Source organism: Vidua chalybeata, chromosome 6 (genome assembly GCF_026979565.1).
Source record: "Vidua chalybeata isolate OUT-0048 chromosome 6, bVidCha1 merged haplotype, whole genome shotgun sequence".
Classification (NCBI taxonomy): domain Eukaryota; kingdom Metazoa; phylum Chordata; class Aves; order Passeriformes; family Viduidae; genus Vidua; species Vidua chalybeata.
Genome location: NC_071535.1, coordinates 54,099,883 through 54,116,223, shown reverse-complemented (window position 1 = coordinate 54,116,223; position 16,341 = coordinate 54,099,883).

Sequence of the window (16,341 nt, the reverse complement as noted above, 5' to 3'; positions counted from 1 at the left end):
GTTAACTATATAGAAATAAGAAACAGTTGGTGAGTTTTTAAAAGTATTGACTCAGCAGTTTACTACAAGAGATGACTTGGCTGCACTGAAAGAAAAGACTGGGGAAAAAAAAAAAGGAGAATTCTCTGTAGGCAGTTGGCTCTCACTTATAAGCCTTTCAAGACTCTACATACCAAATTTCAGTGTGTTGTGAAGAAGAATATAATTAGCTTGCTTCCCCTCTCTTCCCTTTATGTAACAAAATAGTGAATTATTTATGCAGTATCTGCTTTCTGAATATCAGTTAAGGTTTTTGCCAATAAATAATAATAGTCATTAAAAAAAATCACAAAACACCATTGGTTTTTACAGGCCAAAGCATGGAGCATGCTATAATAAAACTCAGCTTATCATCTGAGCCTGATCTCACAAAAAACACACATGAGCATTTCCACTGAATTAAACAAGACCCTTCACTTGCCTTCTTGCTCACACAAGCCTGCTAAACTGGAGCTTCAAGATTTTATGCACAAGACTTATATGAAAACATCATTTTACAGGGGTATCTGAAGCAAGTGATGATTCATTCATCACAGACATATGAAACAGATGGGCCTGGCTAGTCACAAAGAAAAAGGAACTGGAGAATGAGAACTTGCCTCTTTTTATTCAGGAGAGTTTCACCAACACTGACAAAACAGCAGAGTATGAAATCAAAATGACATGTTATTTACAGAAATGAACGTTTCCATCTTTGCTATATCCTCTCCTTTATTTCCAAACTATTGATCATAAAAGCACCCAATACTGAGCTTATTATCATTATTAGACTGTAGAGCTGAAATCTTTGGTATCTTATTTTCTGGAAACACTTCTACTGTCCCACAACCATTCCTAAGCGTCTCTAAAAATCACTGCCTGAAGCCTTGCAAACCATTAAACCAGGTTTAGTCCAGATCTTTCAAGGAAACTCAGTTCCAGGTAATGTCCTAAGTACCCCATGAGCTCCTGCACACAATCTTGTTTTGACCTAAATGGTTTATAAGCTTTTAAGTACAGCTTGAATTTCAAAAGTGAGCCAGAAACAGAAACATTTCTCATTTTTGGCACCTTCAAAAAGGGTTTACAAGTAGTAAGTGTAGTAACAGCACTAACAATGCCAGAGAAAGAAAGCTGTGGGAACTGGACAGCAAACAAGGGACATGGAACACAGGGACAGCAAGGAAGAACAGGAATGCCATGACACAGCCAAACAGAACAGCTTAAACACTTTTTCTAGGTAGGAAAAAGGAAATAATCTTTTGGTAAACCCTGGATTTATTTAGACACTTTGATTGACAGCAAGGATGGGAAACATCTCGGAAGAGTTTTGCAATATTGAATTCAATGTGTTTTACAAAAAAATCCAAATTAAACCACCCAACCATCAGAGTGTAACACATGCAGATAAAGCCAGTGTTCTACATCATCACAGTTTCATTAGAGCCTTTGAAGCCACGCACCTTTGATCTGAGGCAAGTGATAAATATGTTATGTTTTAAGTGGATTATTACATGTTCTGTTTAACACAATGGTAGGTCTGAGCCAGCACAGTCATGGTGCAATGAGGAAATAACCTGAATGGAACAGTCACAAAAAAACAGAGGCATCCACTCCTTCCTTTCAGATAAACAGGTGCCTGGGTGCCCAAGAGTTTCTAGAGGTATGACAAATAACACCCACCCAGGCTGGGGGATGAAGGACTGGACACGAACTATTTGCAGAGTAGAAGTCTTGCCTTTGTACTTCCAAGTGTGAGGAAGTATGGCTTGTAAATATTTCCCAGTGCAACCAGCCAGGACTCAAAGGCAACAAACCTTCTAAGGGGCCCTTTTCAAACCCAGCATATTTGTTAGGAATCTCTTCCACTTTTGGGACACACAAATGCAATGCCCATTCAGGAGCTGAATTCCTCATTGGAAGGCCTTCATGCAAGTCCCAGTTTCAGTCAAAGGCAGAAAGACTATCCTAAACTTGGCTACCTGAGTTTTTTTTCTGGGCACATCAGATTTCCACAGTTCTAATAAAAACAGCTATCAGACACTTCCAGTCCTTCAATTTGGAATTCAATTTCCTACCCTGTAGTGGTTCTGAATCCCTTAATTTATCATAAACCTTAACCAGAGACGTTTCATTGTTTAAGAAGTTGGCTCAAAATTCATTCTAAATTGAACTCACAATATGTGTGTGGGTTTGTTTTTAACTTCCCATTCTGAGTAATCAGCAGTTTGCTTGTGTTCCTAGCTTTTAAAGAAAGAACATTATGGCTGGGTTAACCTGAAGGCAACAAAAGCAGAAAGCAGACAAGTGTACTTCAAAGCATTACAATGTTAGGGGGAGCAAGCTTAAAGAAAAACAACAAATCAAAAAAACTCAAAAAAAAAAATCCCGCTTACTTTCTGTTCTAATGCCCTGGCTTGGATTTTATGGCCCTCACAAGAATCTCATAGCCCAATAAATATGACATTATTTCTTTATCTCTTACACCTGCCCCTACAAACTACTCTAAGCTATGAAGTCTCCCTGATCTCTTTCCTAGTATCAGTACCTTTCCCTTCAGCTCAGCACAGTACAGTTACCAGCCCAAAGAGAGACAAGCAGGCTGTAAAGGACTGATAATAAACATGAAATAATTGTTCACAGTGGCAGACTAGTGGCATATTTGTTAATAATACTGTACAAATGACCACTCAATCCACAGAGCTCCTAAAATGGAAGAAGCAAAAAAAACCCCAGTGATTATTAATAGTCCAGTGAAAGGTATCAACTGCAGGGAATCATGAGAATGTAAACCCAAGTTTGTTAATTCCAGTGTCTAAAATATTTAGGTTGAATGCCTACTCGGTTTTTTTTTGGGGGTTTTTTTTGGTTTTTTTTTTTTTTTTGTTTGTTTGTTTTTGTTTTTTTTTTTTTGGTTAGGAAAATGGAGGAGAGAGAAATAAAAAATACAATCCACTTGTTATCCTAATCATATTTCTCAATGTTGTCACTGCTTAGAGGTTAACTGGAACACTCCTGTTATTGGGGAAGATCCCTCATGGAACAAAGGAGCTGTATAAAATCTCCCTTCTGCTCTGTGTTTGTGCCCACTTTTTTTTTTGTTTGTTTGTTTGTTTTTTGTTAGGGGGAGCCGTAACTTTTGGTGGATGCCTCTTACTGCACATCTCTTCCTGCAGAATTAATCACTTTCTGAAAAACCTTTGCCCCACAACACCCTGAAGTTGCCACAGTAGAACACAGCAATAATTTAGCTATATATGAGTAGTTATGATATTCTTATTTCTAGCATGAATATTATTGAGCAAATGAATGTGAGCCATAAAATGTTACTATCAGAATAAAATATACTTATTTTCATACCTAAAAGCCAGTGCCAATACTTATGCACTTCAATGGACTTTGTAATCAGCACACTGTGGACAGCTTTTAACTTAACCTAGCAATAATTGCTTCTGATGTGCAGGTTTTCCTCATTGTATTTAGAGAACAGTGTACAAAAGCTTAAACTCAGCTAAGTATCTTTCCATTGCTGCTAATTTATACCTATTTCTGTCCTCTATTTTTTTTTAAACTCAGACTAAGGTAGGTCAGTTGTTTTTTTTTTTTTTTTTTTAATTGAACATTAAATAACCTCCAGTAATTGCATTTAACAGTAATGTTTGTATTTTGGGATAAAACCCCACACACTTCTAATCTAGGCCTCCCTTGAGGTCTTGATACAGAGATGAAGAAGTTTATAAACTGGCACCTTTAAGAGTATTCTAGACATGAGAACCCTTCCTCCTCTTCCTGGGTAACCAGAGAGAAGCACAAGTGTTCAACACTCCTTTGGGACTTGGGAATTTTTCACATGGGATCTTCCAATAGGTAGAGGAGGAAAAAAAAACCCTCAGGTCATACTCTAGTCTCTCAATAGCAGAGGTTCTGATAAAGTCAGGTGCTCCACAATTCCTACAAGCAGCTAAGCACCACTAAACACAAGCATCTTAAAAGTGAAGCTCAGATGGGACCATTTTTAGTTCACCTTCACTCACAGTCCCACCTCTGAGAGCTTGGCAGCTGCTCTGGGTTTCTGCAGAATATTGGTTGTGAGGGTCTGGAGACTGTGAGATGTGTAACTCCCATGTCATAGAGATACTTCTTGCACCTCCAAACTATAAAATGTTAAGGAACAATTTCTGACCCTGTACCAGCACAGATTGTGGCCTTTATTAAAAAAAAAAAAAAAAAAAAAAAAGCACAACACCAACACTGCAACAGCACAGAAACAGCTCATAAAATTAGGTTTATTCCCTTTCATACCTCATATTTGTACAATTATACTACATGAGTTCTGAAAAATCTTGCATAGTTCTGCAGTGAGTATATTTCCACTAATGGGATTTGGACACGTATTCCAGCCCTTTCATCAGCAATACGGAAACTGAATGTTCTCTGGTAATCAGTCAGTGCAGTCATTATTTAACCCGCAGACAATGCATGGCAGCAAAGCCTAAATTTTCAACCTTGAGAAGGCGGCGAGCTCTGTGAGCTGACCCTGCTGAGGGCAGGCAGAAGCCAGGGAGACTCCTCGCAGACAAGGGATGGAGACACACTTTATCTTCTAATGAGAAAAAAATTCAACATAACTGACCCACCGCTGAAGCTACAAATAAGGAAAATCATCAGGATGCACCCAAAATTACAGATATGGACTGCACACAGAGGCAACAGGAAAGGTTGCAAGATATCTTTAAACTCCATCAAAACTACAACACCAACAGGCATCAGCTTCATCCCTTTCTTTGGGAATGCTTCAACAACAAATATAGGCATAAAGACAAGAGTAAGTCAAACTGCATTGCACTGCAGGGAGGTCCCTTTATTTTTATTCTCACTCCAGACAGTGAAAAATACAAAAGTGAGAGAGAAAGAGGTATCAGCTCCCACTAGGCTGCAGTGCAAGTGCTCTTTGAGCACATCTTCCTGACGTCAGCTACAGCACATCCCTGTGATCCTAGCTGGAGACATAAATACATCCCCAAAGGATGCAATCCAGAGACACTATTTGACACCAAGCAACAACATAAATGTGGTCAGAAAAGCAAGACAAAGCAATCCACATGTCTGCAATAAGATGGTTAAAATCTAGTACATTCCTATATTTTTATTTCAGCATCCAGGAAGGACTTTGCCATAAAGTCACTGGCCATTGCTTTGTACAGTTGTATTTGTACTCCCACGGAAGTTGTTCAAAGCAGATGAGACCTACAGAGTGTAACAAAATTTAAAAATAAGCTAAATTTGATGATGTGAAAAGGATTATATATTAAAGGCAGATATTCCCTACTTCTGCTTAAGCAGAGCAAATGGGGCATCCCACTTTTGAGACAGAAAGAAAACACAGGCTGAAGGAGGAAGCATCCATAATCATTGTCAATTCATATTTCTGCAACAGCAAAAGGTCTCAGTGATTTTTAGGTGTGACCCCATGGAAAAAAAAAAAAAAAAAAAAAAACACATCTACTTAATCAGAACTTGAATACTGACCAAAACAGCAAGGTTTTGGTCAGTAGAACTACTTCTAATTATTTATATATTTGGTTCTGTTATTGCAAACCTTGTGCATCTGCTTAGCTTTAAAGATGTGACTATTAACATGTGAAAAAGAAAAATTTTAATTTGAGGATCTGAATAGACTAGGAAGTTGCTGGGAAATGAAGTTTAGCTGTAAAATCACTGTAGATTTTACTCTGTAGATCACCAAAGCTCACTTTAATTAAATCTGCTTTGAGTAAAACACTAATGCTTACTTTCTTTAAAGTTAGCCCACACACACCCACATTTTCACCTACAACATTTAAAAGCCGTGCCATGGGGCAACCTGGAGATGGCTGCAGTAGCCTCCCAAAAAAGCCAGAAGTGTGCCAGCTGTGACTCCAAGCATCCTGTCATCTGAAAGCACAAGCCATGTTTCCCTGTGTGGCAAAACCAGTTGTTCAGACTCTCCAGCAGGGAAGTTTGTGTGTGAACACATTTTGCAAATGTGTCATTTCTTATCTGCAGGTGAGGTTTGGTGCTAGGAGTACAGGGTCAGGAATTCCCCATCCAAATACAAGCCCAGTCAAAGCCTTGCCAAGTTATTTGTTCTACTTCTCACTTCTTTTTAACATTTTCATTGACAGCCAGATTTTTATGGTTTTGTAAGATTAGAATGGCAGTGTTAAACTAACCTTAGATACACAAAAATACAAAAACTTTGGTTATTGCTAAAACTTAAGTATATTTTAAAATTACAAGAAAGCCAACAATGAGCTAGGCAGGAGAGCACATACCTTTGCAAATCCACACCAATTCAGTCATGTTCCAAAGCAGCACCATGCTATGTGCCATAATGGCATCAATCACGCACTGCCAGCACAGTTAAAATCCAACAGCAACTTGCTCAGTAAAGGATGGGGTGTGCAGTGAACAATCCCTATGGCAACTTAGACAAATGCTTTTCTGGATCCATTTCACAGCAGGGAAAACAGACAAGAAAAATGGATTTTTTTCAAGGTCAGGCAGCATCAGAGGCTGACCTAGATTTCCAGAGGTCTCCCCTAAACCATAGGTAAAATTCAAAAATCTTCTGTAGCCTAAAACTCTGGGCATGAGTTTTGGCAGTTGCCTCCAAAACTCCTCCAGAGCAGGCAAATCAGCCTTCCTTTCCAAAGAACAGGTAATTGGAAACACACTTACTACCAGTGATTGGAAATAATTACCAGGTGAGATTACTTCCTACAGAGAACCTGGTCCCCTTAGCAAGCCCAAAAATAGCTAGCACAAAGATCTTGTAGTTCAGTGATAGCAATTTTCTATCTGTGATGCAAATCAATACATTATATAATTAACAGCCAAGTTATTCCCGTGCACTCCACTGGTTTTATGCGTTCCCCTTGAAGTGAATTCTCTCACCCTTTTTGATGCTAAAGCAGTCAGAACAACAAATCCTGCAGTCAGCTTCTAAGGGAATGGGGCACCTCCCCTCACAAATAGGGTGCCATATCGATTCCCTTCATGGACAGGGAATTTCCTTTTAAAGTCACAGAACGCTTTCAGCATTCAATGGCTGGTGCTGGTGCTGGTGCTGGTGCTGGTGCTGCTCAGGTTCCTACTGTGATTTGTGCCCCAGGGACACAGAGCCCCGTGCACCACCAGCTTCTTCCCGTGTTTTTCACCCCTCATTATCAACCTGTGTAAATAAGATGCACAGCATCCGCTGGTTAATAAACAAACTCACACTTTGATTACACTTTCAGTTTCCAAGTGCAGAGCTGACTTAACAACGAAGAATAAATGTGTTTGGGGTTTCAGTGCCCTTGCAAGATTATTCACAAATACGTGATTCATATCCGATCCTGGACATTAACACTTTCCTTATGACTCACACATACAGTTAAACAATAAAACAGAAAGCTTATTGAGGTTTTGTTTAACATGTATAAAGCACCTATTATTCATATTTTTCAATTTAATTGTTTAACAATTTGCCGATCCTATTATTAGCTGCAAAGAGGGAATGTTTCCACTTCTGTCTCAAAATAAATAGATGCTTTTGAATTTACTCTGATTTATATTTAGAATCTTTCAGCTACAGTTCAGAACATAAATAATAAAAAGCCATTAAGCACTGTATGAAGCAGGGAAGGTACCTTAGCAACCTGCCCACAGAACATTATTTGAATGGATAGAAGGCAACTGCCCTGTGTTTCTCATTCTATAGAGCACGATGTGTGCACCATACTGATCAACACACCATTTCCTCACATTGTTCCCCTCTCCAAAGTGAAGGATAAACCAGAAAATTTGTCCTTCCTCACACAATAGAGCCTTTAGGTCTTCTATCTGGTCCCTAAACGTTAGGATGTTCGCTGCAATACAATTCCCGGATAAATTGTAATGAGCAACTGGCAAATCTGAAACCCCTTAAGAGTTCAAGTTCAGTTAAAAAAACCCTGAAGGGTTATTTTTAAAACTTTATCCTTCACTATTCAGTATTCTTTTAAAGCATGTAAAATCATCATCATTGGGCCCTATTTGCAGTTTCACTGCAAAAAAAAAAAAAACAACAAAAAACCAGCTCTATGTCCACACACAGGAACCATGGAAGTGCTAAGCAGAGTTTGTAAGAATCATACTGTAATGTAGGTATATATTCAGGCAAAATATAAGATTTTGATCTCCAGTTTCAGTCTTCAGGACAGTTTCTTATTTTGGGACATGTATGTCTGTTGCCTACATGCTGCTGGGGTGTGTATTCTGTTGCCTACATGCTGCTTTCAAACCAGTTTCACAAACCTGCTCCTATCTTCATGCAAGCTATTTCTAAACAACAACAGAAGTAAGTGTTCCACTGCAGAGAAAGCTTTTCAATTTGCTCCATTGAGCTTTTCCAGGAGGTAAATTCTTCTAAAATACTAGAGGACAAATTCAGGAAACACACTGATGACACAGGACCATGTTCTGCAGATGTTGTTCTTGTCAGTAACCCATCAAGTGATGAGTAAGAACCTCCTGGGCTCCATCCTAACCCTGCTGAAGTTACTCACAAAATAGTCATTCTGTAGGTGTGAGGCTGGCCCTAAATTCAGAGGCTGGCTCTGCCTTGAGAATGCTTTCAACTCTACCCACTAATTTGTGTAACTTCCAACTGCTTCCTGACTCTCCATGCTCCTCACTGGTGGCAGTCGTGGTCTTGGACATGTTGTCTTCAGCAGCTGACCTCAGCACCTTCTGCTGCAGAGGCAGGAACAGTGATTTGTTGGTGTTGACAAAGCCCTTCTGCCCTCCCAGCTGTGGATACTATTTCAGGATGGCTGAGCAAGGACAGGGAAGATGGAGTTACTCACAAGCAGACACTAGGACCAGTCATTGCCTCCACATGGCTAATAAATAAATCCCTGAAAATTACATTTTTGGTAAAATAATGTTAACACCTTGTCCTTGCCTCACCAGCAGAGAAGAAATAGAAAATCCTTCCCTAGGGATGAAACACCATCCCTAGTTTCCCCCTCAGGTTTCCACAGACATAAAGAGAGAGGGAATAGTGCCCATGCTTCTCCTGCTTGCTCAGGAACTCAAGTACCACATCCATTTGAGAAGGATCCTCACTGCCCTGGCAGCTGGGCATGCTCCCATTGTCCCTCATTAATGGTTACATTCTCATTAGAGCAATGTCCAAGAGCCTCACCTGTGAAGGATTCTCCAGGAATAGGTGCCTCAGACAGCAGCAGTGCTCCCAAAGGACCTACCCCACATAGCCTAGATGTAGATGCCACCTTAGGGTAATGCCATGCACCTCTTTCCTGGCTGGAAAGACACCTGAGGGTACTGGAGAGCCACCTGAGGGTCCCTCAGGACCAGCCAGGGATGAGCAGCCAGGGACTGACACAGCTGGGCATGGTGGGCAGCATTCCCACTCAGCACCATGGCTCTGCAGACAAAACGCTTCCACGCATTCCTCCACTCCAGAGTGCCTCAGAAAACACAAGCCAGTTGCAAGTTTCACTATGCAGCTCTTATCTCAGCACCAGATGACCAAAAAAACCAAAGGGAAATATGAGCAGGGGAAGCGACTCTCCATGTTTTCGTGCGCCGCTTGTTGCTAGGAAAAATATTTCCTTAGTATCTCTGTGGGCTCTGCAAGTCAGCATCAGTGGAGCTCTGCTGGTTGCCAGAGAGCATAAAACAGCAAATATCAGGAAAAAAATAGGAAGAAGAAGTAAAGCTTTAAGAATGTTCGTGAATGTCTGTCCCCTCACACGGTCAGTGAGGAGACTCAGACACACACACCTCCAACCTTTTCTGGAACAAACCTTGGGAGTGTCTTCCCAAGGTATTTTGTCTAAGTTCTACTTTTTTTTTTCCTGTGGGTTACTTTTTTTGTCTTTTGGTTTTTTGTGGGTTTTATTTTTTTTTTTTTTTTTTCCTGGGGGGGGGGGGGAGGGTTTTGTTTATTTTGTTTCAGAAGGTTGAAAGCAGTTATTTGTGCCAGGGCAGCAGAGGGTGGAGGGGAGCCCCTCTTTGCTTAGTGCTGAGCATTTTAAATGGGCAGAAGACAAAGGGTGGGAAGGGGCCCAGCAGGGCCAGGGCACAGCATCCTCTCCCCAGGGATGGTGGGACCTGGGTCTGCCACCAGTGACACTTCTAGTCACAAATGGTACCAGATACCCCAGAGAGGAAGGCAGACAACCCTTCTGGTCTGGACACCCCACACAGCTCTGAGCCCCGCTGAGACTGGTGACAGTGTCACAGTGTTCCAACCTTCCTAGAGGCCAAAGGATGACCCATTTCCTAGGCCAGCTATTCATCCATCCTTCTGCTAGCAGTTGGGGCCAATGACAGTGATGAAGGGCTGGGGGTGGAGAGTTTGAAGTTGGTTATTGCTCAGTTTGCTTCACAGGAGCCACAGAACAATTCAGTCGATCTGCCTGAACTGGGTATCGAGCCCCCATTAAACATTTTCCAGCCTCCACTGATCATCCTCCAGATTGTCCCATGGCTGCCTCCATTGCTGACTGCTGTTTTAGTTCTCACATGGTGCTGCTCTTTGAATTTTCAGTTTTTCACAATGAAGTGGTCTTCCTCACTCTCTTTGCATTGTTTTATAAGCCATTTGTTTTTAAGTAAGACTCTTTTTTCCCCTCACAAAAAGAAAGAGCAAAACTTTGTCTGAATACAAATCCCATACCCGGCAGTGTGCTGACATTTGTGCACAGAGATGTGCTTTCCAGTTTGTTCTATTGTGTGCTTTTTTTTTTTTTTTTTTTTTTTTTTTTAAAGTACTTCAGTGGAAAGTTTGGATGATTCCAGGCAAGTATCCTTTAGCACCACCAGAGAAGTAGCCTGAAAAATTGGAAATACATCTCAGTGTTGCAAGAGGAGTTATGTGTGAGTTGTAGGTTCCTTGCTTTTGCTTTATTTAATATACAATATCTCAAAAAAAAAAAAAAAAAAAGATAAAAAATAAAAAAAGGACAACTTTCATTGGTAGCACCAGTAGCTGTGCTTCTCTCCACCTGGATGTATTAATGCAAGTGCAGGATTTCTGCTGTCCCAGCCACCTGCCTTTGTAGAGCCCACCACTGGAGCGAGCACATGGCAGCTCCCGGTGCCCACCAAGGATTCTGACCCCATTAGCAGCAGTACAATTCCAGCTTCGCCTCCTTGCTGGTGTCCAGCAGAGGCTGGGCGCTCAGGAGGACACCAGGACATGGATATTCCCGTCGGTGTGGATTTACACTCCCACAGCACACTAACTGCCCGGTGGTTACCTGGCCGCGCCGGGTTTGCCCAGAACACCCAGGTAAAGGGCTGGAGCATTATTCCACGGCGCCATCTAGCTCCCGCTAAAGGAATCCTGTCCAGAGCTCTTTTCCCACATCTTCCTGATCCAAACCTTGGCTGATACTTCGCAGAGAAAACACAGAAGGTGGTAAACGATGAGAAAGAGTGAAGGTCACTGTTGTCCCTTCTTGAACCTCCTGGGAGCTGGGAGAACTGGAGCAAGGCAAGTCACCCCACAGTCACTGCTGTCCCTCTTGGGGAACTTTGTTTTCTCACTTCAGCAATGACAAGTGGCTTGGCCCAAACATGGTCAGAAAACCATTTTGGGTGCACAAACTGCCCCCACCCCTTCTTCCCCAGGTACCTCTCACCCTCTGTCTCTTTGTCGCACCCCCAGGCCACTGCTCTGCAACAGACAACAGCCAGAACATGCAACATCAACACCACAAAAGCAAAGACATAAATTACTGCAGCTGGCCTTTAATTTCCACTAATTACATATAACAGATCATGTGTTATCTATTTTTTTTCTAGTGATAGCCACCGTGGTTAAGCTGAGCATTTTCCATCTTAAATATTACAGATTTCAAAGAGATGAGAATTCAGACTCATTTCATACAAAGAAATAAAATCTGAAGGCTATTTCTTCTCTCTGAATATCCTTCACTCACCAGACTCTCAGCCTCTAAGCCTGTTTGCTAAATAGGAAGAGCTCTGTGGCTTGCCCTAAAAATTTTAAGACACTTAAAATTGGGGTGTAATTGTAGCCCACAGGAAGAGAGAAGACAGGCTGAGATCACACAAACCAGGAAATGCTCAAAAGCAGGGAGACAACTGTATGAAAACAGGTAATATCCAAGCAAAAAAAAAAAAAAAAAAAAAAACTTAAAATTTCAACTCAAGTCTGCAGGACACTTGCCAACCTGTGAGTTAGGCTCCAGTGATGTATGGAATATATTTGCTCTGAGCCCATGCTCTGCTCTATGCCAGAAGCTTTTAAACCATCTTTACAAATATGTTCCCATCTTTTGCCAAGTGAATGTACAGTCTTTTTCCCCTCACGTTGGTATCTAGTGTTGCTCTTACTAAACTTAGTGATTTCTGAGGTTGCAATTACTTCTGAATATTCTCAAATACTTGATTGGTGTCTACCAAACTTTAGTGCTTTCTCATTTTGGCAAAACAAGCATTTTTTGCATATTTACTTTGCGCATATTTGCATATTTGCTTTACTAAAAGACCAACAAAGCTGCCTAAAAATGCTTCAGTAATCAGGGGTGTTTAAGCTCTGCAGATTGGCAGACTTGTCTGCTCTACTGCATTACTCTTGAAACAATGAGTTGTTTCTCCACTTCCCTCTGTGATCTTTTGTCCAGAGTGATCCTTTTTCCTCCCACAAAGCTGCCATGCTCTGTGCCTGCACCAGCAGGGACTTCCAGAAGCTAGGCCTGTTTTCTCTGCTGTACCCCATTTGTTGTTATACACAATTCTTTTACATTTCCCCAGCTCCTGTTGTCCAAGAGGAAAGGTTGGATTAGGCTCCAAAAGCCTGGAGATGTGGCAAGGACACAGGACCAGACTGAACCTGCAAGTGGCTCTGTGAAAGTGGGAACTCTGCCATCAGCACCTGACCCTGATGCTCCTTTGGCCTCATCCCTCCTCATCCTTCATGTTACAAACAGATTTGAGGTACAGAGTGAACTGCAAGCCCTCCTCTCTGGATTAAGCAGCATTTGCTAACAAAGATGGAGTTTGAAAGGAGATGAAGCCAGACCAGGTGTTCCTCAGTTGCAGGAGGTTGACTCCCTTCAAAACCCCACATCCAAGAAGAACTGACAGGAAAGCACCCTGCAATTGTTCCTGTAGACTGTACTTAGTGCAGTCAAGTGTGGTCCTGGTGTTTGTTAACTTTTAGGCTCAAGTGCTTGTCAGATATGAATAAAGAAGATTTCTCCTTTTCCAGGGGTCGCAGCTGTACATAAAGTAAAAACTAAACTTAGAAACAACGACTTTCACTAAGGAATGCAGGAAATGTTGTGATGTATTTTCACTGCGACCACTTGAAAGCAGAATTGCTGTGGAAATAAAGAAACTCCAACTACACTGAACTTGATGACTCAGTTTGTCCAGAAAAAAAAAAAAAAAAAATCACAAGTCAGCAATTTGAAGCAGCAGCAACACCAAATGTACTGTATCTGCAGTACTGATGTAATGTGCATTGCAACATCATATTTCCCTGCATGCTGTGCTCATGAGTTTGATGAGCCACGGCTTTTTAGATGAAACTCAGCATTTGCTGCACATTACATAAGAGACTTTCCTTTAGAGCTGAGGCTGGTAGATGTTGGAACCACCCAGCTTCTAAAGAAACAGGACTTTTAAAGGGAGCAATTTCCTTCAACTTCCTTCTGACCCTCAGCAAATTAAAAACCAGCATAGGTCTAGCCAATTCTCCTAATGCACCGAGAATTATCAGCACTGCAGCATTTTCCATTCAAAACAATTATGCAAATAATCTTCTATTGCCACATGCAAATGTTTGAATTGATTTTTGGTAATTTATCAAACTATTTCCCAGGTTTCACCTAAGAAGCAAAATATTAAGATAAAAGTGGGCATCTCTTCACTTCAAATTTTCCATTTAATGTTCTACTTTAATAAGGGCTATAAGAAATTTTTAGCAGCTGTTAAAAATCCCTTTAAAAAAGGATATATCCTCTGGTTGATGGAGGGACAATAGAGAACAAAAATAAACTATGAGAGAATTGTGGAATAACAGTTCCTGCTTTAATATTACAATACATTTCTACATTCCTGAAGCTGCACACACTGCTATTTGGAAGTTTAATGAGCAGGAACCATGACATTATATGACTAAATTTGAGGAGGGTGACTGCATTTAAAATACAGATTTAGGGATCATTTTATGTTTTGCACATTATATTGGACAACTATGAAACAGAAAGTAACCAGAAATTAAATATAGAAACCCAATGGAACTAATTTTCCCCCCGCTTTGTTTTGTCCTTCTGAAGTTCACACCTTGCTGCTTCTGTTCATGAAAATCGTGCAAGAGGATTTTATTTGCTGCTGCCAAAATCCCAAACGTCAAGATTTTTTTGGTGTTCTGATGGAGTTGGCCACTCTTGATAAGTCTTGTCTTGTTTTCTTCTGTTATTTTCTCTAACTTGTCTGAGTATTGCTCATTGTCTGTTCAGAGCTCTCTGATCTTCTGTACCACAGCAATTGATTACATTAATTTAACCCCCATCATGGCCATCCCATGTTATACACCCTTTCCTGCTTCCAGTTTCCCTAATTTTTCAGTCACTGGCATATCCAGGAGTGACTGAGAACTAGTTCATACACAGACAAATATTTCCCCATCATGTTTAAAACCCTCCACACCGCTCTGCTACGAGAACAAGGCAAGAAGTAGCAATGCACTTTGAAAAAGCAGAGAGCACGCAGAAAACTACTAGAATTAAAGGGATCCCACAAAATATCAGACTCCATTTCTTAGAAATGCTCTACTTCTGCTAGAATAGTGCCTCTAGCCTTCGTTTTCCAGGCAAATTGCCATGACCATGTAACCAGCAGAATGGAACAGCTTGGATATTCGCAGAGAAAGTGAGTTTTAATAATGGTGCTTATTCTCTCCAAGGAATATTTCTGGATAGAGGACACCACTATTTTGCTTTTCTTGTTGGCAGTTCCCAGCCAGGCCAGGAGAACCATGGTTTTCCCAGTCCTGAGCTGGTGCAATACATCACTCAGGAGCAGCTGACAGCCCAAGTGTTCTGCGTGGAGCCTGTGCAGCCACATGGTTGGGCTGGGGGTGGTTGTGGTCTCTGCAAAGGGAAAGGAATGTTAACCAGGAAAAAGAGATGAAAATCGTCAGCAGAGAGTGGCCAAGGAGTTTTCCAGCTCTAATTTACTCACTGTTCTTGGCTCATCACCCCCCTCTCTTTTTCTAAAGGATTCATCACCAAGCAAGTGGGTTCATGGAATAACAACAGCAATTAGTTGCATCAGAGTTACTTTATTTGACAAACTCAGGGATAACTGCTCAAACTCGTTTCTCTCAAAATACTGAATGCAAACTTGGAGCATCCCATACTTTTAATTCTTTGCATGACTGTGACCTTGTCTTCCAGCCTTGAAATACAAGGTAATTTAAGGTCGAAGTGGCTCCAAGAGAAAAAATAAAGACTGGAACAGAATACATTAATTCAAGTGACATTTAGGTCAGTGCAATCTTTGGTTCACTCACAAGAAACCCATTTAAAGTCCAAGAGAGTAATAAAGTTGAGTGGCAAGAGGCAGCTCCAAGCTACCTCTGTGAAAGGAAGGAGAGAAATCATTGCACTAGAATCTTTGTTTCTTCTAATTTCAAGTAAGAGATGGAGGACAGAGAAACTTGCTAAATTATTATTATTTCCTTATTTCTCCCACAATAAGAGCCATAATCCCATGTTATGGCATGGACCATTAGCATGTTTTTTACCCCTGTTTTAATCCTTAAGTGGCCCAAGTGGAATATCTTCTGATATTGAGGAGTTACTTCTAATTGACATAAATCACAACCTCGGGTCTGAAGCTCATTTTCATCAGCTAAAATTTAGAAAGTTTTAACTTGCATTTTTTTGTTTCCCCACAGGTTAATTTTCGTAGCTGAGGATGGCTCAGGATTGTACCTGTATGAACAGAAAGAAATAATGAAAGAATCCCTGCGGTTCAGGTCAGTAAATGAAGCAGAAAGTCCTTCTGGTGACTGTGGTTTCTGTGTGTAACAATGTGCTGTCCATCCTTGTTACTGTCAATTCCTATATGAACTAAACCCTATTTCCCAGAGGGAAAATCAATCTTTTCACATAACTGACTGTGAAGATGGGAGAACTCCCAGAACACCCCAGAGTGCAACTGATACAGGTGATAATATGGCTACAGCAGGTCTAGTCAGGTACGGCAACCAGATCGGGAATTTTGAGCTGCCACAGACAAATATTCCTGGCC